General features: G+C 47.1%; 1 long non-coding RNA gene across 1 annotated transcript; it reads left to right on the forward strand.

The window, feature by feature from the left end:
- Positions 1 to 485: 485 nt before the first annotated feature.
- LOC123394218 lies at positions 486 to 10,805 on the forward strand. The gene is made up of 3 exons (XR_006608955.1): positions 486 to 606; positions 9,628 to 9,753; positions 10,750 to 10,805. It is a non-coding gene; the product is annotated as an uncharacterized LOC123394218 (long non-coding RNA).
- The last annotated feature ends 13,419 nt before the right edge of the window (positions 10,806 to 24,224 follow it).

Below are 24,224 nucleotides of genomic sequence, written 5' to 3' on the forward strand. Positions count from 1 at the left end.
GAGGAACATTAAGATCTGATGTTTTGATGTAAAACACTTGTCTTTCCTGTGTACAATCATGGGACATTTTATGGTAATCTTTAAAGATCTCATTTGTTTATTGGAGAGGGAGAGCATGAGTGGGAGAGCCAGAGGGAGAGGGAAAAACAGGCTGTCATCAGAGCAGGGAGCAGATCCTGACCTGAGCCAAAGGCAGATGCTTTACCGACTGAGCCACCCAGGTGGCCCAAGGGACATTTTTATTTCTAAGATCTTTATTTCCACCATTAAATCATTAAATAGATTGTAGTTACTTTGGTTCCAGCAGGTTTAAGTTAAAAAGAAGAGAATGCGAAAGTCTTGATTTCTCCCATGAGTCCACAGGAAAATCACTGACCCCAAAGAAGAGCACCCGAATCCTCATTGGCTCTTCTCCTAGGGCGGGATCTGCAGGGATGCTTTCTATCTCACTGAGCGATAACTTGTCTCTGTGTCTCTGTCTCAGGATATTTTGCTTGAGTCTATGGCGTCAGTCAGCTGATAAGGGCATTTCTGCAGAAAACAGAATGTCATTGTCAACTTCTAAATCTCGGGACTGGGATGGAGACCACCTTCTGGAGATTAAAGGTAAGTGAACATTCGCCCTCTTCTTTTTTTTTACTTTTTTCTTTTTTTTTTTTTTTTTCATTCATTCGCCCTCTTCATTCCCAAATTGTTTCATTTGTGAAGGTGGCCGCCTGGTTCAAAATGTTAAAAATATATTGGGAGGTGACTGCCTCTCTCCCATGCCTGTCCCCAGCTACTTGCGCCTGCTGCCACCGTCAGCCACGTACTTGATGTCACCAGGTCCCCGGTGAAGAATGGGTGCCTGGCTTCTCATCCTTTGCTGTTATCAACAGGGCTCCTGAAAAAAACCCTTATCGATGTGACCTCTGCATGAGTGGAAGACCCTGCCAGTGGGACTGTGAGCGCTAGACCCCTGTGTCTGCTGTATTCACAATCACGAAGATTTTATTGTCAGCGTGACAGTGTCTTCAGTACAGTTTAGAGATGTGCAAGGCTGGTGATAGTGATATGTACAAAGGCCTTTCATAGCTGCTCCCTGATTTCATCCCTCACCTGCTCGGTTAACGATCAAGAACAGTTTTAACTTCTCTCACAGGAAATGAGACAGGTCCGGTTAGTGGCAGAACCAGGACCGAATAGACTTCAGGTCCCACAAGTCCAGGTTGCTTCCATGTTTCTCTGTACAGAGCCTTGTGCTTGCTCAGGGAGGTCTTTGTGGTCCATCAGTCAGTGGTGCCTGTACCTCAGGGGCCATCAAGTGGCGGAAGGAGCTGGATCAGAATGCAGGGGCAGAGCGTGTGCAGTAGGAACAGATGCCACTGGAGAAATGCCTCCTCTCAGCCCCATGTCCTTCAAATTGGTCCCGAGGTTTGTTTTTTCCTTCGTGTCATATAGTTGGGTTGATCAGGAATACATCTGACATTTTCATTTCTGGTCCAGGTACACTGAGTCTTAGGTACCCCTTCCAAGGATAAGGTTATCTGCCAGTAGTAAGGTCGGCAAATAGCACAGGGTAGAACAGATTTAGTGGAGGTGTTTTGGATCAGTCCAATGGGTTTTTTAAAAAACTCAAGTCCCCTTGAAACAAAAGAATGTCTGTTCCAACCATCTTCATGTTCATTCCCTGCTAGAGGGTAAAACTACTTGACACTTGCCACTTGACAATGGCAAGGTCTCCAGTATCTTGTAGGTCTTCCTCAGCATAGGAAAGTTCTTTTGAAACCCTGCCCTCTCCTTACCTCCCCCAATTTTAAAGGGTGTATCAGTTCCTCCCACAACACAGATGCCATTCTTTCTGTGCACGGATCCTGTCCCCGTGCTTTAATAAAACCACCGTTTTGCACCAAAGAGGTCTCAAGAACTCTTTCTCGACATCGGCTCTGGACCTCACCCCACCAAACATCACCTACATTCCAAACCTCTATGACTGCTCGCCTGTCTACCTGCCATTTGGCATTATTTCTATCTTTTCCTACAAATGACGGCAAAGGAGGCACTGCTAGGCTTTAGGGGACAGGCATCAACTCTGGAACAGGATCAGTGCACACTAAGATCATGGAGTGGAGTAGCAACCAAATTAAACACAAAACAAAGCCACTAAGCGAAAAGTTATGGGGTAGGGACCCGCAAACCCTCAATTGCAAGTTTAGAAAATGAGAGGGGAAGGAAAAGCATTTTGGTACACGCACACCAGAAGAACTGTCACATGTGCTTTGTCCAAACCTCACTCTCCATTTGACCCAGTCGTTGGGGGAAAAAACAAAAAAGCAATAGCTGTGGAAGACTCACACTTTGGTATCTCATCCAGAATAAGCAGTCAGTAGGTCCAGTACAGCCAGCAGCCCTAAGGACCTTGAAAGCTGTGTCCCAGATAACTGGGCATATGACCATCACCTCCAGGAGCTCTCAAAACCACCAGTGAATGATTCCTATTCCAACAGCCAGGTGGTCTACAAACCTTGGTGTCTGCTGTCATTTCATAGTGGATAATGTTTCCCATCAGGCATTAAAGCAGAAACCAAAGAAACTTTGAGAGGATCTGCATCCAAACCCAGAGGGAGAAAGGATTTTTTAAAAGCTCTTTAAAAAAATAAAAAGAAAAAGAAACCGAAAATTCGGCCCAAAGCATTTCCACAGTTCTTTCCTCCCAGAGGCCTGGGTTTGGAGGCAGCAGCACCTCTACAGTCCCTCCATGGAGGGAACTCCAGAGGCAGATCCTATGGGCCCAGACCTCCAATTAATTCTTTCCTGCAATTAGGCACTTGGAGGCTGAGGATCTGCAGAGGTAGGGTGCCCCCGAAAGGCAGAGAACACCTCCCCCAGACCACAGCGTCCATGGCGCCTCAGGCATATAAGTACCAGAGTTTTCGCCCAGGGCAAACCCTGGTGTGGGGGCCAGGGGAAGGCTCTCAGGTTCAGTCCCCCCAGGGCGATGCTGGGCATGGCCAGGACAGAGGGCGGTGGACACCCCCTGCAGGGGTCGTCTTGGAAAGGCCAATACACCAAGTAGCTCTTCCCAGAGTCTGGCACAGGCCCAAGCTGGCCTCCAGTCTGTGGCATGGTGCAGACCCAGACCAGGACCCCTTTTGCCTGGTGCATGGTTGTGGCAGGGGACGGGAGCTTGCCACCAGGAGAGCCGCCAGCCCTCCCGTTCTGGCTCCTGACCTAACCTGGCACAATCCCAGCCTGAATGGGCATATTTACAGGCCAGGGTCTGGTTGGCCAGCTGCTTCACGCAGCAGAATTGCTTCTTAATCGTGGCCATGTGGTGGGCAGCGGGGCTCCCGCGGAGCAGCTGCCAGTGTGGTTCCTAACCCTATCCCCTGGACTAGCATCAGTCAGGACTGGCAAGGGGGGTGGAATCAGGCCTCTGCTGTTGCACACCTGCCACTCTGTGCAGGCGGAAGACCCGCGGACCAGGCGTGTCCACCATTCTGCCCTACCGCCTGCCTGGTCTAGGTGCACATCTGCGGGAGGTGATAGAGGCGCAGCGTGTTCAGTGGCCAGTGAACCACCAGAGCAAATCATGACCAATCTGTCCCTGCAGAACTGATGGGGCAAGGAGGGCAGAGCAATCTGGAGCCACTGGAGGCTGGAAATACACAAAGTCTCCATGAGGGCCATCCTCTGTGCAGATATAGACCTCTGTGAAGTGCTCTGAGGATCCTCTCTCCTAGCTGGATGGATGTGTGTGACCCTGTAATTTACACCAGAATGAAAAATTTACTAATGGGTGGAAAGACCATACCACAGGACTTTGTGTATTGTGATCCCCCTTAGGGGAAGTAGAGGGCCATGTGCATTTTCTGGGGGCAGGCACCTGGGTGCAGTCAGGCGCGATCATGCACTAGGGGCATACCCTGGACAGGTACCAAGGAGTACAATGGGCCCAGGCCTGGGTGGGAAGTTGTGGGCATGAGCTGTGGGGACAGGGACCCGGACCAGTGGCCAGAGGACCTTGGCTGTTTGGAGCTACCTGACCAGCAGAGGCGGGTGGGAGTGAGCGGCACGAGGTGGGGTGGGAGGGTGGAGGGGTAGGGAAGTGGCATGGGCATGTAGGCATTGCCTGTAAAGGTCTGTATGCTTAGGCAGAAGGGAGCTCTAGAGAGGGGGTGGGGGAGGGGCATGCAGGCATTGCCTGGTAATGTCTGTATGCTTAGGTACACCTGAGGTCACAGAAGGGGGTGGGGGAGGGGCATGCATGTGTTGCCTGGAAACTTCTGTAGGCTTTTGATTCTCAGCCTTGCACAGCTTGGGGTTCTGGGACACTTGGCGGGGTAATCCGACTGGGCTGGACGCTTTTGTACCGCAGACCAGGACAGTTGTATGACCGTCAGATGTTCTCCTGGGCTGGTAGGCTGGGCTCTGGCCTAGGCCATTCCCTAGGGGCCGTGGACAGCAGCCAAACCTCTTTGACCAGGGACATCGATATTAAGAGATATGTGCTGGGGAAAGGGACTTTCCCTGGGGATGCCAGGGATTTGGCTGATGTCATCTTAACCCAGACACAGATCAGTAGACTCCTCCATGAGATTGAAACATTGGAGGCTGAAGTGACTCATTAGAAGAAGTTGTGCCAGTGTTCCACACAGGGACCAAATACCATCAACACAGAAATACTGTGGAAACTGAAGAGCCACATCAGGGACCTAGAGCAGCGGCGGAAGCGGGAGCTGGACAAACATCAGCTGGAGGTGGCGGGGTTGCAAAACACCCACTGGCAGAAGCTAGCAGACCTCACTGACTGGCACCACCAACAACTTAGAGACTATCAACGGATGGATCGGCTCTCCAAAGAGAAGATTGGGAAACTCACTCAAATTATCCAGCAAAAGGATTTGGAAATTCAGGATCTTTCTAGGAAAATCTCTGTGGCTTCTCACTGCCAGAATGGGCACGTGGAACAACTTCAGCGCCAATTGCAAGAGTGTATTTTGAAAAGCGAACAGGTCTTGGTGGTCCTAAATGAGAAGATGAGGGAGAATAACAATCTGAAAAGGAACTATCACAGAATGACCAATCGATTTGCTGCCAAAGAAGCAGAACTCCAGAAGATGCAAGAGGAAAATCAAAAACTGTCCACTAGAATAGAAAGCAGTGACATAGAGGTGTTTAGAGAAATGATTCGGGATTTGTCACACATTATTCGAGAAAAAGACCTGGAAGTGGATGCGTTAAGTCAAAAATGCCAGACTTTAATGACAATCCTGCAGAAACCCAGCACTGGTCATGCAGTTGGAGGAGTTTCTATTGATCAGTTCCAGCAGCTTCTACAGGAACGGGACACATTAAGACAGCGGGTGATGATCATGGAGGAGTGGAAAGAGCAGGTGCTGACCACGGTCCAAAATATGAATCGTGAGTCATCCCAGCTTCAGAGAGATCTGCGGCAACTCCAGGCATGGGCTTGCACCAACAGCGAGGTTTTGAAACTGCAGACGACCTCTCTTGACCAGATCCACACTTACCAAGGACATGACATAAACTTATAAGAGCTAGAGAAGGAACTAGCACAACTTCAGCTCCGCATCAGGGAGCTCTACAATGCCAAGGACCTCCTTTTAGGGAACCTTGACGCGATTTTCCTCCGGCCCTCCAGTGACTCTGCAGAGGCAGCCGACTCTCTGAAGGCCGTGAAATCTGACCGAGTGAGTGAGTCTTCTCAGGTGCTCAGAGAGGAGGTAGAAGAGCTCAGAAAATCAGGGCAAGGAAAAGATAAAAAGATTCAAACCCTCCAGGAAGATCAGCAGAGACGGATTGCTTCAGGGGCTGCTATAGGGGAAGGAGAAGGCAAGCCACAGGAACACAGTGATTCCGATTCCCACATGGAGCAGCAGAAGGAGAAACAGGCTGTTCTACAAGATTTCCCGCAGGCTCAGGACCTCCTAATCCCAGCCAAAAGTGAGGAACTGCTTTCTTTACAGGAGAAGCTCAGGGGCCAACTGAGTGAGAATGAGCCGCTGAGGCAGGCAGTCACCAGCCTGAAGGAGAGGATAGCAGAGTTTGAAATGGATGTGTGTCGGCTGAAAGAGGAAAATGGAAAGATGGTGGAAACATGTAGAGAAAAGGACATGGAAAAACAGGCCTTGCAAGAGACAAATCGGCTGCTTTCAAAGATGCAGAGGGAGGAGGAATCCCAGCCTGCCGTGATGAAAGAGAAGGCACTTGCTCTGGAGCAACTACTGCGAGAGAAAGAACATGGCGAGAGCGGGGAATTGAACCGGCATATGGACGTCATTCAGTCAAAGCAGGAAAAGGCAGTTGTGGGTCAACAGGAGAGAGATGATGTCGTGTTGGCACAGAAACAGAAACGGAAACCTGTGCCCACCAGAAGGAGTGTCACCAGTTACATGAGAGAGAATTGCGCCTAACCCAGGAGCTGGAGAGAGGATGGCACCTCGCTGCAGAGGCCCAAGATTCTCGTTGCCCGGAATGTTTGGCTTCAGAAGACCAAGTGGCTCAGCTAAGAGAGGAAGTGACAGTCCTGCAGGGAAAACTCGTTTTGTCTTCCGCTGCCATGGAAAAGGGCAACCATAGAGCCAGTCTGCAGGTGGAGTTGCTGTGGGAGCAATTGCACATGGTCACCCAGCAGAAAGAGGAAGCTGCGCTCTGGCTTGCCGCCTCCCAGGAAGAGGGAAGGCACTATGATCGAAGGCTAGCGAACCTCAAGCAGGAAATCACTGAATGGATGGAAAAGGCAGACACCCTAGAACGAAAACTGAAGTCGTTACAGGGACGATGGCATCAAACAAATGCCGACTTGGAGGTGAAGGAGGACCAACTCCAAGAGTTCAAGAAACAGAATGAGGTCCAGCAGGAAATACTGGAGGTCACACAGAAGAAACTCTTGACCTTAGTAATAAGGCTGGAGGAATGGTGGACAAAACCCTCCTAAGGAGACTCTTCGTGGGATGTTTCCAGGCAGCTGATGAGGAACGGCAAGAAGCGTTGAGGTTGATGGCAAGCACACTGGGGATCCAAGAAGACCAGCTGCGGCAGCTGCGTGGTCAAGAGCCTGTGGGTGTGCCCAGCGGGGTGACTGGGGAGCCTGCATCCAGAAGCGCCCCCAATGCACCTGGGAAGCCAAATCACCAAGCTGTGGCCAATTCTTTTTCAGGACTTTTTGTCCAGTTTCTAGAAGCGGAATCTCATTCAGCTTCTTCATCGCCAAACTCCTCTGCTCATGACATGAAACCCCAGATTCAGGAGGAACGGGACAACTGCCTAAGAAACAAGGCCCACCATGACTGAATGCTACCCTGGGATCCACACCCGGAAAAAAAGATGTCAAGCCCCGAACCACAGCTGTGTCTCTTATTAACCCACCAGGACCGGAAATGGATGGGTCGGAGCACCTTCTTCTACATGTTATCTCTGATTCTTTACCCAGATACACGCCCTATATACTGTCACCTGCCAAGAAGGTTGGAATGACGGCCAAAGACCTCTCAAAGAAATAGATGATTGTCAAGCCAGAGACGAGACCATGCTTTGAAGATCCCAAGTCACTCTGTGTCTACCTTAACCCCAAATGCCCTTTTTCAAAATGTAAACTATTTGCAGTTCTGCTTTCAGCTTAATAAACATAGGATTTTATGACTTAACAAAAAAAGGGGTCATTTAATAACTGCAGAAGTATTTGCCAAAGTGAAAACAGTGGTGACTTTTTCTTTTTTTAAGATTTTCTTTCTTTTTTTTTTTTTTTTGACAGAAATTGGGGGCACACAAGCAGGGGGAGAAGCAGAGGGAGAGAAAGAAGTAGGTTCTCCACTGAGCAGGGGAACCTGTGACCTGATCCTAGGACCCCAGGGTCATGACCAGAGCCAAGGGCAGATGGTTAACAGACTGAGCCACCCAGATACCAGAACAGTGGTCACTTTGTTAGGACCGTCCGACACTGCTGGGCTTGGGGGCTGTGGTCAAAGGATTCTTCCAATAATTTCTGTAATGCTTTAAGGTTTTCACAAGGGTCAGGTGTCTTCATATATCTGATCTAGGGAACACATCAACTTGTTTTAGTCTTCCAAATTTATCAAATACACGAGTACACACTTTTTATATGGGAAACAAAGTGAATAGCATGAAAGTACAAGATGAATATAAGGTTAAAAAAAAAAACGGCAAGTTTGCTTTTCCCAGGTAAGTCTCATTTCTGTTAGCTTATTTTTTAGTTTCTATTTTTTTAAAATCATTTCCTTTTCTGTGGTCTGCAAAAGCACTCTATAGGTAACCTGAGTCCTCTTGGGCCTTATGTATATTTGTCTAGTAAGGAGTATTGTATTCTCTGACTTGTTTTATTTTTTCCCTCCACATCACTCTGCCTTGGAGACCATTTGAAATGGGAATGAATCCCATCGTATTCTTTAAAAGAAAATCCAGCTGCTTATGGTTCTACCCTACATTATGCAAATAGCTACCCTTGATTAGCATTTAAGTGGTTTTTACCTGGAATGTCCATGGTCAACTCCCTTGTTCATTTCTTCAAAAGCCCCTTCAAATCTTCCTTTGCCCTTCAAGGCGAATTGTTCCATTGCACCTTGGAAAGGATCCATTCAGATTTCTTTAAGGACCTCATTCCATTTTCCATTCTGCTCTCTCTTCAGCCTACCAAATATGGTCATTCCTTCCCTGCTTTCCTGTTGTCAGTGCTCTGATTCACCCACTGCTGTCTCAGACTGGTTCAGTAGACTCCATAACAATCTTGCTGGTTCCACTCTTAGCCTCCCTTGAATCCATTCTGAACTCTGCTGTCAGGAAGAACTGAGATGAACATGTGATGTTACTTACCTGCTGTAATTACTGGAGGGTTTCCCCACTGCCTGGAGTTTGACCTTTAAGAGAGCATCCAAGCCCTTGCCTTTGCAGCCTTCCTTCCTCTTCATCGTTCACATAAAGGCTGCCCTTTAGCTCCAGGTGAATTCTTGCAAGCCCCAAATAGATTATTATCCAAATAACTTCATGTCCATGAGCCTCCTGTTTGTGCCTTGACAAAGGTACAAGTGAGAAAGATTTCATCCTCTTCTTCACCCGTTGGTGAAGGGAAGGATTCCAACCCTAAAGCTATGCAGTGTCCGCATGCAACATAGCTGAGATCCACCATAATTTGTTACCGACCTATCCTCATGGCCCAGGGAAGGAGGATACACACATCATGCAGGGCCATGGGGGACGTTGCACCTGGGAACAGAATGGACAAGGGCTGTGGGTGCAGAGGAGAGTGAAGGTGAGCCCTACTTCCTGCAGGAGGGAATGACTGGCTTGCTGGATCATTCCACAGGCTGTCAGGGAACCGGAACTTACTACTTGGGGAGGAACTGTGCCTGGTACCTGTGCTTAGGAGGCCTTGTTGGCCAGAGGATCTGATCTGTGGGAGCAGTGTGGGAAGAGAACATGGAGGCCATTTGAGGCCATCTGAATCTTAATCAAACTCGGGCTTTCCATCATAGTGGACTCTGATATTTGGACATCCATTTCATCTGAGACCCTTAAGGCATAGGAAAGTTGCTTCTCCAGGACGTGAAGCTGTCATGTGAGCAGGAGGGAGACGTGGTCATCAAAACCAAAATGTAATATCTTCCATAGATGTTCATGCACTTGATCCCAAGGAATTCCCTGGGTGGCCAAGGGGTAGAAGGAAGAGCTGAAGTCCTCCAGCACCATGGAATCTGGCAATGCACTGTGGACTGAAGCCTCCACCTCCACCTGCAGGTAGGATAAGCAGACTTTGGCTACAGCCTGTAGCAAGTAGGCCTTGGTGACTCTATTAAGCTGGTGGGGGTGCCATGACCCAGAGAATAATAGACAGCTGGATAGGAAGGCTCAGAGCCTGTGAGAGACTCTATTTTCAGGAGACCCCTGTGCCAGCAACTGCTGCTTTCATGGTCTATAACCCAGGAATAAGGAGGGCTGTTTCTTGCATTGGGATCCCATGGACAATTGACAGATAGCATGGGTGGTCCAGGGACTCCAGGAAGGAGAGAGGAGGCTACTGAAGCCTTTTCTCCTGGGTACTAACAGGTGATTTTTAAAAAAGAATTTATTTATGTAATTAAGAGAGAGCTCTGGCTGGAAGAGGAGGTGTAAGGGAGAGGGAGAAGCAGGCTCCCCACCAAGCAGGGAATCCCCCTGCCAGGCTTGATGTCAGGATCCTGAGATCAGGACCTGAAACTAAGGCAGATGCTTCACCAACTGAGCCACCCCATCACCCTCAACAGGTCATTTTTACTTGCACATTTTTTACTTGACTTTTGTTGAGGGGAGACCCTCCTGCCTTCATTGTGAGCTCATTGACAAGTAACAGCCTAAATGGGCTTCTGTAAAATTTATAAACAAGGAATATGTTGCCTCAGAACCCAAAAAGTACTGAGAGATGTTGGACTTCTATGTCCTTTTTTCTTTTTAAAAGATTGAATTTGTTAGTTGATAGAGCACGAGAGATAGAGAGAGAGAGAGAGAGAGAGAGGAATAGTAGGGCTGGCAGGGGCAGAGGGAGAGGGAGAAGCATGCTTCCCGCTGATCAGGGAGCCTGATGCAGGGCTTGTTGCAGGACCCTGAGATCAGGACCTGAGCTGAAGGCAGACACTTAACTGACAGAGCCAGCCAGGAACACCCGCATTTGTAGGTCCTTAACAAGTTTGCCAAATAAATTTCCTCACATTAGGATGTCTTTTTTTTTTTAAGATTTTTTTTATTTATTTGTCATAGAGAGAGAAGCGAGAGCAAGCTCAGGCACACAGAGTGGCAGGCAGAGGCAGAGGGAGAAGCAGGCTCCCCGCCAAGCAAGGAGCCCAACGTGGGACTCGATCCCAGGTCCCTGGGATAATGACCTGAGCCGAAGGCAGCCGCTCAACCAACTGAGCCACCCAGGCGTCCCACAGTAGGATGTCTTAAATGTGATGTCACACCTATGTTCCTCAAGAAAGATGGGTGTAGTAAGCTCCTACCCACAAAGGTTGCCTATGATAGCAGAGTGGTTTGGATGCCCTTTGTATAACAAGGTATATCATGTGTCCTTCAAGGTTGAGGCACACATGCCTGTGAGGATGTTGAAATAGGCACTGATCAGAACATCTTGGCCAAATCTATCATAGCGAAGTATTCACCATCTTTAAACTGGTTAAGCTCCCTCATTTTTTTTTTATTTTTTAAAAACATTTATTTATTTATTTTGACAGAGAGAGATCACAAGTAGGCAGAGAGGCAGGAGGGGTTGTGGGGGAAGCAGGCTCCCCACTGAGAAGAGAGCCCAATGTGGGCCCAATCCCAGGACCCTGAGACCATGACTGGAGTTGAAGGCAGAGGCTTTAACCCACTGAGCCACCCAGGTGCCTCATCCCTCATGGTTTTTTAAATGACGTTATTTCTTTATTTTAAAGAGAGAGAGAGATAGCAAAGGAGCGGGGGTAGGGGATGGTGTTGGGAAGGGAAGGGCAGAGGCAGAGAAAATCCCAAGTGGACTCCACCCCGAGCATGTAGCTGGACATGGGACCCAATCCTATGACTCTGAGATCATGACCTTAGCCAAAAGCTTAACCCACTGAGCCCCTCAGGTGTCTCAGATGTTTTAAGGGGACTGGAGTTTATTTTAATCAGTTATGGTAAGACAGGTAGATATACAAGTAACTCTTACAACGGAAAAAGTGTTTTGGACTCACAGATCCCATGAAAGGAGGTGCTGGGAGGCATGGAGGGTGGCCCTGGGAAGCACCAGGCTTGGTCAAGAAAAAGAGGAAGTGAAGGGACAATAGGGGGAAGACCGTTTATCATGGATTCCCTGGGAAGGGGCAGGTGAGTCCGGGTAAGCACGTTTAGGACTGCCTAGTTTGTGTCATCTCAGTGGGTTCTGGGACACAGTGGTGTCTGGAGTAGCCTGTCCTTGCCCCTGGGGTGATCAGGGCAGGGCATAGTGGCCCAGAGTGTAAGAGTTTCTTACAAGAGATGGTTGGGGGTAAAGCCTCTGATTTGGTTGCTTTACCTGTGAAAGGTTTGCTGGCAGGCAAGCTGCTGACCATCTCTAGGAATTCAGTAAGCCTGCCAAGGACAGTCCCTCCGAAGTCAGCAAGGCCTGAGATGTCAAAGCATTAAATACAGAGGATAGAAAATATGGTTATTATATTTGCTACAGACGGGATTTTAGCCCTCATAATACGTCCATTAAGGTTAGGCAAGCAGTGCCTCCTAGCAACATTAAAGTTCATTCAGAACCTATGATGTAGAGGCACAAAAGACAGTGGGCCTCCTTTTATTTTTGCCAATTAAATTATTTTAGTAAATTTTGGATTTCTTTTTTTTTTCAAAGATTTTATTTATTTATTGGAGAGAGAGAGAGAGAGCGCAAGTACGTGTGATAGAGCAGGCCTCAGGGGGAGTAGCAGGGAGAGGTAGAGGGAGAAGCAGACTGACTCCTTGCCCAGCAGGGAGCTTGATATGTGGCTCTATCCCAGGATCCTGGAATCAAGACCCAAGCTAAAGTCATTGACTAACCATGTGAGCCACCCAGGTGCCCCTGTAAATTTTGGATTTACAGTTGGGTCAAATTTTGAACCTATGTTGAATTAGTCATGGTAGGTGGGGGTTGGGTTCTGCCTCCTCTATTCAGATTTCTCTCTTCCACTTCTCCTATGCTTGGGTCTGTTTCTTTCTGGAAGAAGAAACCCCTGTGGGGTGGGGGAGTGTCTCATTACCCTGCTGCTCTTTCTCGGGGTTTTTTTTTCCAGAGTGTCCCAAATCAGCATCATCAGCCTTGGAGTTTCCGTTGTGGCAATGGTTGTATGGTTTCAAGTCTCCTGGTGTAAGTCAAGTGGGAATTGATCCCCTCACTGTACCACAGGGGTCCCCCATATGTTTTCCCCATAATACTGAGGATCAGGATCTTGTGCCAAACAGATTAGGCAATGGGGTGGTCAGTGGAAAGGCACAAGACCCACAGCCTAGTCGTTGATGAAGCAAAACCATCTTCTGCTACAGCCCTACCTTCTCTCAGTAAGCCTCCTTTGCACCCACAAAGAGTGTTTCCCTTCCCCCCTTTTCCCTCTCTACAGATTTCCTCAGGATAGATTTTCATTTCTAACCACACAAAGCCATGAGATTTTGTTTCTGTCCCCATCTAATCACATGGCGCACATGTTCTGCATGTTTATGTGGGAAAGGGAGCTGGTTTGGTCAGCCCACAGATGGCCATCCTCTTCTTGTGGGAATGCCAGTCCATCTCCCAGTGTTCGAGTCCACAGCCAGGAAAATCATTCTGTCCATGGCCAGAGTCGGAGCCTCAAGCCCCTGAATCACAAGATTAGTCTATCGACGAGCTGGGGAGCAACAACACTACGAGAAAGGCAAGTGTGCTGGTGAGGTGTTTGGCACTGCGAGAGAAGGGGAACACCAAATGCCCCCCCTCCACTTTTCTGTTTTTGATCAGCTGGTGGGCCCTGGGCTGCCATGGATGTCTACCTGAAAACCTTGAGGGCTCAGGAAGACACATGGTTACAGGGAGAGGAGTGGCAGCTCGGAGTCGGGCAAGGCCACTCCCAATGCCTGAAACACAGTGACTCGGGAAGCAGCCAGGGAGCCATTCTTACATTTCCCTGGGGCCGCGGTCTCCCTCCTTTGCACCCACAACACAGAGGGTCAGCCCCAGGACTGTGCTTGAGGTGCACTTTCCCCCATAGACCTGTACATCAGCCCCAAGCACTGGGCCATCACCCAGTCCCTGGAACTCAAGCACACCAGTCAGCATGTCCTGCAGTTGCCAACCTCAGGGGGGAGACTTGGAGACCAATGCAGGCCACATAGTTGACACCTCTCCCCCAGATAGTCAATTCTCATTCATTCTCACCTTTTTGGCAAGGATGGGGTATTATTTTGGAAATGGATGGCGACCTCCATTTGAGAGAATAGAACATGAGCCAAAACAGCTTGCCAGTGATTGCCAGTTCCCTCCCAGATCGTCATTGTCACCCCTGAAGCCAGTGACTTAGCAAAGCAGCAGGTCAGGCTGACTCCATGTCTTCATTTAATGTGGGAACACCCTGTTTGTGATGCCACTTGTTTGAATCACCTTCTCCTCAGGTCCCTGATGAGGCCTGAGGAGACATGCTCCAGATGTTTGGGGATCCCCTGACACCTGCTACATGCGATTAACAACAGTTTACTAGTCACATATACTCACACTTCAGGGGAGAGGATACCAAACACGGTGCAAGACTGCACAGAGATTGCACTTGGGAACAGAGAGAAGGAGCAGGGCCTTGGAAGGGAAGACTTGGTTGAAACAAGAGGGCAGGCAAGTCCTGGTTCCCATGGGAGGGTATGAGTGGCTTCCTTGAAAAATTCAGTGGGCTTCTAGAGAACTGAACACTACTCCCCCAAAACCAGTAGGCTCTATGTCTGGTCCCTGTGATGAGAAGGGTGTTTGGTTAAGAGACCTCCCCTGTGACAGTGAGAGGAGAACGTGCATGATGCCATTTGAGTCCCTCCTTGATCTTCAGGTGTCAAGACAGCCCTTATTACAGAATCTTAATTTCAGGCCTTATGCCATAAGAGGGTATGACAAAGTAATTCTTACCTTATGTAAAGTAAGTTGTATTCCTGTATGCTAGCAATGAATATATGGGCTCCACAATCAAACACACATTCACAATTACTCGTACAAAGAAAGTACTTCAGGATAAATCTAACAGTGCCTGTCCAGGCATCCCATGCTGAAAGCTATTTAGCACTGATACAGGAAGTCAAAGATATAAATAAATGGAGAAATACACCATGCTCGTGATTTGGAAGACTAAGCATTGTAAAGATGTCAATTCTCCCCAGACTGATAGAGTTAATGCAGTTCCTATCAAAGTCCTGTCAGCTTTGTTTGTTTTTGTTGAAATAGACAAAAATATTCCAAAATGTATGTGGAAGGACAAAGGAATTAGAGTAGTTTCAAAAATTATTTTGAAAATAATACTAATGTGTGAACACAGTCTACAGAGTTTCAGAACTTAGTAGTTAAAATAAGGAACGCTGTGTGCTATTTGCAGGACAGAAACATGGAACCGAGCAGAACAGGGGCACCTGGGTGGCTCAGTGGGTTAAAGCCTCTGCCTTTGGCTCAGGTCATGATCTCAGAGTCCTGGGATGGAGCCCCACATTGGGCTCTCACCTCAGCAGGGAGCCAGCTTCCTCCTCTCTCTCTGCCTGCCTCTCTGCCTACTTGTAATCTCTGTCTGTCGGGTAAATAAATAAAATCTTCAAAAAAAAAATTTTTTTTAAAAGAACAGAGCAGAACAAGGAACCCAGGAATAGTACCCACAAATAAGCCCAACTGTTTTTTGAAAAGGGCACTAAAGCAACTCCAATGGGAGAAAGCTGGGTTTGTACTCTCTACAGCCTTCTAAAGCTTGTGGAAGTCAGAGAGGCCAAACTTAGAAACAGCATCAGCAGAGAAGAATGATGGTGGTGTGACCCAGGCCCTACCAGGTGGGAATGGGGAATGAGAGAGATTGGGTGACCCGGGTTGTGTGGGCGGGGTCCAAAGAGCTTTCCAGTGATGCTTTCCAAATGCCTAGGGAGCTGGGAAACTGTCCAATCAGCATGTGGGCACAGGCGCCAATGAGGGGGAGGGTTGTTAGGATAGCTGACATGGGCCTGGTCAACAAAATGCCTCTGCTGAGTGCGGGGCTTTCCTGGCATCTCCGGATCCTGCTTCCTTACCCCAGTGGGTGCAGAACCTCCAGACCCATGACCACTGGCCTGAGGATGCTCTTTTTCACCTCCTGTACTTCCTCTTCAAGGTAGACACAGAGGATGACAGATTTAGCGGCCCCTGGGAAGATGCTTCTGTGCAGAGGTACGTGTGGGGCATGATGTCAGGACCCTGTGTCCTTGGGGGGCTGGGGCCTTTCTGGGAGGCAGCCTGTGTCTCAGGAATACACTGGATTGCCAACAGGTATCTGTCAACTCCTGTGCCCCTCGTTTCGCATCTGTGAGGAGCCCAGAGCAGGGCTTCATTTATGGAGCTGCTAATTATCTCAAGTGTGTTGTGAGAAAGGGGGAGTGGGAATGCGGCCTGAACCAGGCACATAAACTTTCGGCCTTCTTGGCCGAAAAGTCCGGCTTAAAACCCGACATGAAGCGAGTAAGTTGTAGTTTTGATGAGGGAGAAGTTTCGGTTCTTCCTCTTGAATAGTTACATTCCACTAGGGTTTGTCAGGATCTCCACTGTGCACCTGAGATAGGGCCAAATAGGGGTGTGTGTGAGTGTGTGTGTGTGTGTGTGTGTGTGTGTGTGTGTGTGTAGGGGTAATGGCCTTTTGTATGGGTGGTGGGCCTTCAGTGACTGGAAAGCATGATCAGTAGGACTGACAGGATATGTGAGGGACTCACCAACTGGTTGGAAAAGACAGGAAGGAAATAATGATCCGTGAAATACATCATTACTGTTTTGCATTGAGTGCTGAAAAATACAGCGTGCGTTAGAGTTTATTCTTTACTGAGTACTGTTGAAGCTGAGACCAGAAGGCTAAGAAATAAAAGGCGGATGTGGGAAGGTGTTCAGTGAGAGCAGGGAAGGATGTGTACTGTTACAGGAACTGAGAGAAAGTCCTTGAATCTCGGGCCACGTGGGGACTGTAGGGTGGGGAAAACCAAGGTTTGGGGTGAGGACTTGGACTTTTTGTAGGTTCTTGGAGACTAATCATAGTGATTTAAAACATGATGCCCAGGCCCAAGCTGATCCTAGCTCTGCCTCTTATGAGCTGTGTTACTCTACCAGTGTAGTTCTCTGTTTCCTGAAGGAAGAAATGGGGGTGATGATAATCCCACTTCAGAGATGATTGTAAAGATGAAATGATATTTAACGTTAATAAAACACTCAGAGCCATGTCTGACATGTAAAAGGTGTCGGTGGTTGATTCAAGAAATAAATAGGGGCACCTGGGGGACTCAGTGAGTTATAGCTCTGCTTTTGTCTCAGGTCATGATCCCAGGGTCCTGGGATCCATCTTCACATTGGGCTCTCTGCCAACAAGAGTTTGGATCCCAGGACCCTGAGATCAGGACCTGAGCTGATACCGAGAGTCGGATGCTTTGCCAAACTGAGCCACCCAGGCACCCTTACAGGGCCTGTTGCCTTAGGAAAATAAATTGCAAGGGTAAAGAAAGAGGAGGGAGAAAGTGAGGCCTGTTATTAAGAGAGGCTTGAGAGACTTGTTAACCAATTGCAAGGTATGGATCTTATCCTCACTCAGGATTTAACAAATACAGAGAGTCAAAATATTTATGACATAATCAGCTAAATTTCTTATTTTCCCCAAGATTTTACTTATTTAGACAGAGATCACAAGTAGGCAGGGGCAAGGCAGAGAGAGAAGAGGAAGCAGGTGCCCCGCTGTGCAGGGAGCCAGATGCGGGGCTTGATCCCAGGACCCTGGGATCATTACATGAGCCGAAGGCACAGACTTTAACCCACTGAGCCACCCAGGCGCCCCCATCTGCTAAATTTGAGCTGTGACTTGACATGTCATGATATTGCGAAATTATTTTGAAATGTTTAAAGAGTGAGTATAGTTTTGCGGGCATATATATGTGTGTGTCCATTAAGGGCAGTTTTGCTCCCTAGATGTTTGGCAAAGTCTAGGACACATTCGGTGGTCATAAGCACAAGTGAGGAAGAGGCTCTCTGCACCTCATGTATGGAGACCAGGGGTGCTGCTAAGCATCGTAGTATACTCAGGACAGCGCCCTCAGCAAAGAATGATGGGGTCCAAGATGTGGGTCATGCCAAGGTTGTGTAAGCCTGTTCTGGAGACAGGTGTTGACGTAGCCATGGGTTCAATAATAGGATGAAGATAGTTGTTTCAAAATGTTATGGGGGCTGTGGGGATGGGCTGTGAGCTGAGAATTATTTAAGTTAGTGATGGGAGTTCCTTATACCATTCTCTCTATTTGGGTGTGTGTATATGTATCTATCTGTATGTTTATATCGTTTGTGTGTGTGTGCAGTATGTGTGTATATTATAGGCAATTGTATATTTCCATAACAAAAGCTCACAAGCTTGCTAGGGGTGATGTAGAGTCTGTGTTCACGTGGCATCTGGTGCCAGCACGTGGGGAGGGTGGACAAGCTGAGACAGGATTTCGCAGGAGCGGCAGCAGTGGCGTCCTTAGCAGGCTTGGTCCGCAGTGGAATGTTGGTGGTGTCTGGCTGTCGAGTTTCCCTTTATCCCTGTTGTATTTTCATTTTTTTGTCTTGTTCTTTGGTCTTCCTAATAGCCTTCCAATAAATTCTTTTTCTGTTAAATTTAGTCAGAACCAGTTTCTGTGAAGCAAGAATTATGACTTACACAAAAAAAGGGTGAAGCTGATGTATAGAGAAAAGGTGATCTGACAGAATGTGAGAGGAGAGAGAGGAATTAGGAGAAACAGATATATAAAAATATATGTCATTTATATATCTAACAACTAAAATTTACAGAGTATATATATAGATAGATGATAGATAGATAGATAGATAGATAGATGTAGATAGATAGATTTATCTATATGCACATACATATGTATATAATATTTGAGAGAAAGAGAATCTCATGGTTTCTGTTTTTCTTGTTCTTCACTTCTATCCCTCTCAAGACCACAGTTTAATTCTTGTCCAGGGATATTATGAGATAGCCCCATTTTTTTAATATAAGAAACTCTCCTTTCTACTTCAATAAATGCAAGTGATCTTCTGTCACCTACAACCCACAGAAGCTCAGCATAGTTTAGATGGTGATGTGCTCACCTAACCACCTTGTTGCTATACTTGGTTTTGCTCACTGCTGTGCAGAGGTTCCACAAATGTCTGTTTCACGGGCACACGATTGTCCTTTGGCTCCAGACAAGGAATGAATGTGCTATTCATGGCAGCAGAGGCACTCTGGTCTTCTTGGCCTTTCCAATAATCATTGTAAGTGGACACACTTATCGAGAGTTCATTCTGTCAATTGTGCCTGTCTTTCATAAGTTTTGCCAGTAAGCATCAGTCTCTCTGAACACCTTTGACTGTAGGGTCCTCAGTCCTTGGGTTTGTGAGGCACATGGAATGAATGAATCCAGCGGGGTCCTTTGAGAGACAGCCTGCCGGCCTCTCCTGGTGGGTCCTATACCAACAGACAAAGGCCATTGCAACTTCATTGAGGAAGGTGGCATATAATGTGAAAGAGTGTACAGGGAGGATAGCTTGGGATTTCCAAGAACAGGCTTTGAGTCAAATAGCCTTAGACTATCACCCTATTTCTACCCTGTGCTCCTGTGCTTCCTTAGGCATGTTTTTTCACCTCTCTATCCTCGGTTTTCTCGTCTGTAAAATGGACTGTTTGATGGATTAAATGAAAAAAATATATACATATGTAAATTCACAGAGAAGATGACCAATGGGGAGCCGTGTAGAAATGGTATTTTTATTATTACTCAACATTGTGGTTAATATTATCATAGGAAAGTTTTTCCGGTATAAAGAGCATGAAGCATGAGATGCTCCATTTGGCCCCTTCCAGGCCCTGTGGTTTCCATGATGCCTTTTACTCATCAGCTTAGTGATCTCATGCGTGGGTGACCCCTTCTGGACCAGCACATTAATTATGCAGCCTTGGTAGCTCCCAGGGGCCTGGTCTTGTTGGGAGGGTTTTTGTGTTGGAGCTGTTGGGTCCTGGCTACCTGGACTCCATCACCTTCTACCTGTGTGACACTCGGGACCTAATCGCCCTGTGACAGGAAAGCAATTCGGGCTGTTCCTTAGGGTTGTTGATGATGATTAGATGGAATGATACATATAAAATGCCTGGAACATGTCAAGAAATGTTTGACCTCATTCCATTTTCTTACTCTTTTTTACTAGCTCCCAGAACAACCCACTTCTACCCATTTCTGTTTCAGAGAGGTGAGGTGATTCTGCGAAGGCCATAGTGTTAGGCGAATAAGGTGAAGAAAAGACATTGCAGGTGTTGTGAAGAGCATGAGTAAAAACTGGGGAGTAAGAACCCGCTGTGAAGCTGCAGGTAACCGCGTGTAGCTGGAAAGCCAGAAGTGGGCGAGGGAAGGGTGAGGGATGAGTTTGGGAAGGACTTTGGATGTTGTGCTGAAAGACAGTGGGTCCCTGAGGGACTTTGAAGTTGGAGTGACCTCGTTTAATTTGCATTGTCAGAGCATTCCTGAGGAGAGGTTGGAGGAGGAGCCAGTAGAGACAGAGTGACTCCAGAGGAGGAGGATCTTCTCTGAGGGATCATGGCAGCCAGTGCAGAGGGTTTGAAGCAGGAGTGAAAGGATCTGGGTCCTTAAGAAGGCACAGCCCACTGGGGAAGAAGAGGCCTGCATGGGAGGGAAAATGATGTAGTACAGTGCCCACCATGGATGCCAAGAGCATGCAGCCTGGAACTGCCAGTCACACAGGCCTATGGTGCCGGGTCCCATAGTCACGGAGCATTGCATTCAGATCAGATGGGATCAGAGCAATAGATTCTGCCAGTACTACTTTTGTCAGTAAAACTCAGGATTTAGCTCCTAAAGTCCTGCTTTGTTAGGACTGCTCTCTCTTCTCAAGGGGTATATGTGTGTATTGGAATAATGGACCAACGTCCTAGTTACAAAATCAGGAGAGAAAACTTATTTTTCTCTGTGAGATTCTACCTGCCTCCAGCCCTCAAAAGAGAGTGCAGCATTTTTTGTCATCAGGCAGATGTGATTCCAAGTTCAAACCCTGCCACGTCACTGTATGACCTTGAGAAGAAAACCTCATTTCTGGGTCCTTGGTTTTCTTATATAGACAGTGGGAGTTATTATGCTGTCTTCTTCCTAGAGTTTCTGTAAAGATGAGATAGTGCATGTGTGTTTGTTATCTCAGAACATAGCATGAAGTGCAAAATGGACATTAAGCATTGTTTCTTGCCTTGTCATTCGTGGCCTTGTGCCCAGGTCAGATAGTTTGGGTTCCCATCCTGACATCAAGTCGTGAGAGCCATTTTGTTTCTATACAGATTTCAGTGACTACAAGAGAGTCTGAATACATGATCAATCAGACTTGATTTGTCCTCAGTGGTCCAGAGCCTCCGATTTCCAGGAATGGTTCAAGGATCCCCCTGGGGGCATAGCCCACGTGGAACTCACTCAGAAGCTTTCTGGGACTTGGTGACCCTTATCACTGTGATAATGGCATAGCTGAATTTCCCAGAAGGAATCATTAATCACAGCAGCCAATGATCCCAGAAAGGACAGAGCTGAGCTCTTTGCCAGGCATCTAGGACAAAAAGGATTCTTGCTTATGATTCTTGGTTTCAGTCCACCAAGGAGAGAAGGAGAAGCAGACTCCCCCTTTCCATGGAGTAGGTCATGGTTAGATATAGACCATGGATTAGTTTTCAACTTCCCTAACCTCTAAACTCAGCCCTTGCTTCCTTCTACCCTGTCTACCCCCAAATCAGAACAAATGCTGACCTGCTGGGGTATATGATGGGGCTGAGGAGGAGGAATGCTAAAAAGTAGAGGCAAGGATATATCCCATATCTTCTTGCATATTCACTCTATGTCCACTCCAGGTTTTTGATCCTGTGATGAATAAGAAAAAGAAATAATAAATGGAACTTCATGAGTCTATGCTTTTCTTCACAGCATCCTTCCTTTCAAATAAAATCCAGAAGCCATATGCAACCATGCCAAAGTATCTGTGTCACTCAAGTGTAGAGCCCATCTCCTGCAGTGAAACATGTAGATCAAACGTGAATGCTTTTCTGTTGCTGTCTAAAGCTGCTTTCCACCAGGATGGCACTGCAGTACTCATTGCTTTGAGGAAAGGAAAAAACATGGAAAAATTAGTCCTCAATTTCAGTTCAAAAAAGATTTTGAAGATTTCTTGCATGCAGAATAGAACCAGGACCAATAGACTCTGCAGAAGAATTGATGATCTTGAGTATATCATTGACATTGGCCCCAGTTTTTTTTTGTCTGTAAAATGGGGAGATGAAGTTAGATCAAGTGTCCCAGTAGGTATAGTCTTGGCTCTTGGCATTCTGGGTTGGATAATTCTCATTGTGGAAGCTGTTCTGTGCATCGCAGAATGTCTAGAAGCACCCCTGGCCTCGACTCAGTAGACGTCTATAGGATTTCCCTTACGGTGACCAATGGTGTCTCTAGACGTTGCCAGATATTCTTTGGACATAAAATCACCCTGGTTGAGAACCACTGAATTAGATCTGTTAGATTATAAGCAATTTAAAATTTTCCAAGCTGGAGTGAGAGTCGGGGCTCTGCTATCTCCTGGTACCTAGCCCTGTGTGTGGCATTGTGGCAAGCATTCAGTACAAGCTGAACGAGTGAGATGAAATAGACAGTTCTTTCCAGTTCTAGATCAGTTCTTTGGCAGCAAGAGAATCACTAGATGGTGATGATCTTATCACCCATGTGACTGCCTCTATTTGGGTACTGTTTAACATTCCTGGATAGAAGTAGACTAAAAATACCACCCGGTGCTATGAAAACAAATAGGTCTGTCTGGCAGTTTAGCAACAAATAGTGACTATAATTATCAAGGAGGGGTCCACTCAATTTCGACAGCGATCTTAGATCATGTCCCCTGAAAGTTAACTCTGAATTTTATGAATATGACAAAGAATTTAGTTGAGAAAAATGAGTCCAGATCTTGGAATATCATGATCTGAACCAACGTCAGACACTTATCCTGGTAAGCCACCCAGGTGCCCTCAGCCTGTTTTTTTAAAATGGGATTTTATTGGAATACTGCCATACTCATTCATTAACAGATTGTTTAGGGCTTCTTTGATAACACCAATGGCAAAGTGGAATCCTTGGGACAGAGAATCTTTAGCAAGTAAAGTCCAAAGTATTGACCATGTGGTCCCCTTATAAAGAATCTTACTGGCCCCTCTTGTAGAGCACAAGATTTCTCAGGGATGCCCTGTTGCACAGTAGGAAATATGCTTATATTTAATGAGCGTGTGTTAGGTTGCGCCATATTAAATTGTCATCATTGTAGGACAAAATGGTCAGGTATTGGCACTTATGTATATGGTCCACATAATGTAACTTTCCAAGCATAGATACATGGAGTACAGTCTGTGCCCTTAAGGACACGCACATAGGTACACACATGCACACATGCTACTGCTGTCAGTGAATGTAGGAATCGTTATACTAGAGGCACAAACTCAGTATTTCAGGAGCACAGATTAGCGTGTGCACGGTTCTTACCAGTAAGGGTGAGGGAAAGGGACTAGAAGCTTGAGAGGCCTCCAGAGAAGTGGCTGTGTTTCTGGCTGCTGTGCATTTGAGCTGCACTTCATGGCACCTGTAGGTTTTGTATCGGGTCAAAAGAAGCGTTTTCTACAGGGGGGTGGGGGTGGGATTGACATTGAGCTATAAGAAACATGCTGCATTCTTTCATTCAAGCACAATTGCCGTTCATCCTGGAAAACAGTTGCTTAGAATTAGAGGACATTAAAGATCGAGTGAGCATGACTCCCTAATTTTTAGACGAAGGTTGGAGGCAAAGGGATCGGTTCAAGGTCTTCCTGCTGTTGACCAGTTGTTTATTAGCAGGACTAGAGCCTATGTCTTCTACGCCCCAACTCAAGGTGATGTCCATCAGGCCACTTGGAAGTCAGAGAAATCAACTACTAGGGACAGTGGTAGCAGACAGGCCTGGGCTTGCATTCTGGCTCTGGTACTTACTGTCTCTGTTACTCATCACAAGGTTTGTGAGCCAGAATTGCCTCCTACACAGACGCCCTCAGAGTAGAGGTTTAGAAAGCTCAGAGTCTGAAACCAGACTCTCTGAGTTTCATCCCCGCACCACTATGTGCTAGCTCTGTCACCCTGGGCACATTACTTAACTTATCTGACCCAGTAATATAGAGAGAGTACTACTACTTACCTCACTGAGTTATAGGACTGAGTGATTTTAGGATTAAATGCAGGCATAAGGCACACAGAAAAATGCCTGGGACATGCTGAGTTCTATATGCTAACTTTATTAGAAGAAAAACAGTGGATTGGGACATCTCAGTGGCTCAGTTGGTTAATAAGTGTGTGCCTTTGGTGCAGGTCATGATCCCTGAGTCCTGGGATCCAGCCCTGCCATGGGCTCCTTGCTCAGCAGGGGGCCTGCTTCTCCCTCTACTACTGTTCTCTTTGCTTATGCTCTCTCATTCTCT

Source organism: Mustela putorius, unplaced genomic scaffold (genome assembly GCF_011764305.1).
Source record: "Mustela putorius furo isolate JIRA1106 unplaced genomic scaffold, ASM1176430v1.1 tig00002033_pilon_pilon_pilon, whole genome shotgun sequence".
Classification (NCBI taxonomy): domain Eukaryota; kingdom Metazoa; phylum Chordata; class Mammalia; order Carnivora; family Mustelidae; genus Mustela; species Mustela putorius.